The following is a 3,469-nucleotide window of genomic DNA, read 5'->3' as shown; positions in this document are numbered from 1 at the left end:
TTGTTTACTGATGATTTTTTTGTTCCTTCTGTATTCAAATTTTTTATTTCTGTTTTCCTTCCATCGATTTAATATGAAGTTTTAAAAAAAGTAAAAACAGAACACAGAAGCAGTACAAAATCAAGAATCAGCATTGAAGAGGGACTCAAGCAGCAACTCATTTAAATGGAGGACACATTAACCTAAATAAACAAAGCTCTGTATAACCATGGCAACAAATCCCTCTTTTATTTATCATACATGCAATTCAAAAATGAGTATATGAACCCTAACAATTCCTATCTGTATATGCTACCAAATTGTTACCTTTTGTATAAAAGCACAGCTGCCACTCTGAACGCGAACAGCAACAGCAATGACGTGAACAGCAGCAGCAAGAGGAACCCAAACCTGAACCCGAATGCTTCGCAGGAACAGCAGCTTTTACACGCACCCGCTAACAGCAGCAGCAACTGTAACACCCCAAGTTTCATACTATCGTGGAGGTCTTTAAAATAAGGTGCCACACTTGACCAAGAAAAAGAATGACTTAATCGTTATGCAAGGCAGGAGGAAATGCGCGTAGAGCGGAAAATGAGTAGCACTAAAACGTCGGAATTTTTAAAAGACATCTTAACCATGAGTACGTTTCAAAACAAAAATACTTATAGGAAACTAAAATAGGAAAGAAACTAACTACGTCCTAAACTAATCTCGTCGAAGAGGCTCCCATACCTGCGTCCTATCCTATCCTTGATCAGGAGTCTTCAGGTATTCACGAATCGAGGTACCAGGGGTCTCCCTCCAACACCCTTTCGCACAGTGAAGACCCGGTTCCGCTGCGTGGGGTGAATCAAAACTCGACGGGGTGCCGAAGTGGGGGAATAGGGCACGTATTCCACCTTTGGACTTCCGCAAGGGTTCAACTCTTCCTCTGGATCCTCCTCCATGGTGTCTTCCTTCTGGCCAGGGTTGTCGGACTCCTCTCCCTCGGCCTCGGAGTCGGACTCGAGGTGTACCACCTTAGGTGACCGCTTTCCAAATGTCGAAGCATTCCTATCTAGGAAGGTTACGATGGCAGTTGGGGTCCTTCTTCCACGGGTTCTCGACCTAAATAGATAGTCTGGAGCACGGTAGTAGTGGTCGCAACTACCCACGCGTGCTTCGAGGGGTCATACTCAGAAGTTACCCTCGGGGGGCATTGCGTCGTCTCTATCCGCTGTGCCATGTTCCTCTGGAGACAGTATGGGAAAAGAAAGGGAGTGAGAACCTAGCATCTCAGTAGGAGTGCTATGCAACACCTCCATATCCATCTCCAGCCCACGTGCGGGATTTAAAAAAACAAGCGTATAACATGGCATGTAATATGTATCTTTCTTGTAAAACATGTGTGCAAAAAGAAAGAAATAGAAGGATAACATCTTAAGTAACATCAACATAATCATCATTAAATCTAAAGAAAAAAAAACATAAACATCAAACTTTCATTCATGCTTTCTTAACTTTTAACTTTTATGGAAGGTATTGAGCTCAAACCGGTATAAATGAGAGTCCCCTTCCCTTACCGAAGGTTCTTATCTCGAGTGTCTTGGCGATCACCTTCCCTTACCGAAGGATCATCTCGATCGATCACCCTCCCTTACCGAGGGATCATCTCGATATCTTGTCTTTGGGGGTCACCTTCCCTTACCGAAGGATCACTCCCTCAGTTCAATTTACAATCAAGGTTATTTAGACATACACAAGAAAGGAGTTATATCAACAAAGATATCTTATTATATAACATTGATGGGAGTTTCCTTCCCTTACCGAAGGTTCCCAAAGGTTTGCCGATCACCTTCCCTTACCGAAGGTTCCCAAAGGTTTGCCGATCACCTTCCCTTACCGAAGGATCATCTCGATTCGATCACCTTCCCTTACCGAAGGATCATCTCGATTATCTTGTCTTTGGGGGTCACCTTCCCTTACCGAAGGATCATTCCCTCAGTTCAATTTACAATTAGGTTGTTTAAACATACACGAGAGAAAAATCATATAAGAAGAGATCATGAAAGAAAAGGAACAATTGTGATAATAAAGGGATATATGAAAATCATGAGACTCTAGCATGTGTATAGATTTTCTAATTAAAAGATCTTGGTAATATAATAGCATGGATTGAAAGAGGTCATATCAAAGTGCAGAAAATAGGACATTTTAAATAATTGCACAAAATATTAAAGAAATTATGTATTCTCGATCCTAAAGGAGTAATATAATGGTGCAACGATCATATAATAAGAATAGAGTATATTATATATTTGAATAAAACATTTAAGAAAAGCATGTACTCTTGACTTTGAAGGAGTAATAATAATGATATGCACATAATAGAATAGGGTATATTAAATGTTTGAATAAAATATTTAAGAAAGCATGTACTCTTTTTAACTCATGGAAATATTAATATTAATCTAATGGTATAAAAGTCAATATAATTTCACGTAATAAAATGAGGGATATTAATTAGCTGAATAAAACAATTATAAAGAAACATGTACTCTTGACCCTAAGAAGATATTAATGATATAATGTATAAAATATAATCTAAGTGCATATTGTAAGAAAGTGGGTATTTGAAATACTTGGATTAGATATTATAAGAAGCATGTACCCTTGATCTTTAAAATAAAAAAGCAATAATAACATAATGATATAAGGGGTCATTTAGTTGCATATAATAAAATAGGGTTCTTTGAACAAGACACAAAAAGGAGCATGTACTCTCAACATTAAAGGAATAATAATGATGTAACGGTATCAAAGGTCATGTAAGGGCACATAGTAAAATTAGGGAATGTTAAATAATTTAATAAAACATTTTAAAGGGACATGTACTCTCAACATGAAAGGAATGAATGGTAATTAAAAGGTCATGTAAATGCACATAGAAATGATATGGGATACATATTAATGGATTCAAGAGGGTATAATTGACATAATAGATAATCATGCTCAGTGTAGATGAGAGATAAGCAAAGAATAATTCATGCCATAAAATACATGAAAGATGATAGCCATGCATGGATGGAAGAAAATAAAACAGAACATACTACATGCCAACATAAGTAAGAAAGGCATAATTCCCTACTCTTTTTCCTAACGCTTCTTCGAGCTTGCCTCTTATGTTTGCCCACAGAATATTATTTCTTTGTAGAGAGAGAAGGGAGAGGATTAGTGTTTGAGAGGAGTGACTTTCTACCTATGGGTGCTCCCCTATTTATATACGTTTGGGGATGGGGTGGTTGGGATATTTTAAATTTCAAACTGAGGGTGGTTACTAGGTTCCTATCCAAAATTCTAATCTTATCTCCTAACCGATTTTCAAACTTCGAAGTTTAATTTTATTTCTAGAAGGGGTGGTTGTTACATTATCACCCCCATAAAAAAGAATTTGTCCCCAAATTCTACATCATAATTTGGTCGATAAAGGTCATTAGTGGGATGCATA

The sequence above is a fragment of the Arachis hypogaea genome, chromosome 1 (genome assembly GCF_003086295.3).
Source record: "Arachis hypogaea cultivar Tifrunner chromosome 1, arahy.Tifrunner.gnm2.J5K5, whole genome shotgun sequence".
Classification (NCBI taxonomy): Eukaryota; Viridiplantae; Streptophyta; class Magnoliopsida; order Fabales; family Fabaceae; genus Arachis; species Arachis hypogaea.
The sequence above is the reverse complement of the archived record's forward strand: the minus strand, read 5'-3'. Positions refer to the sequence as shown.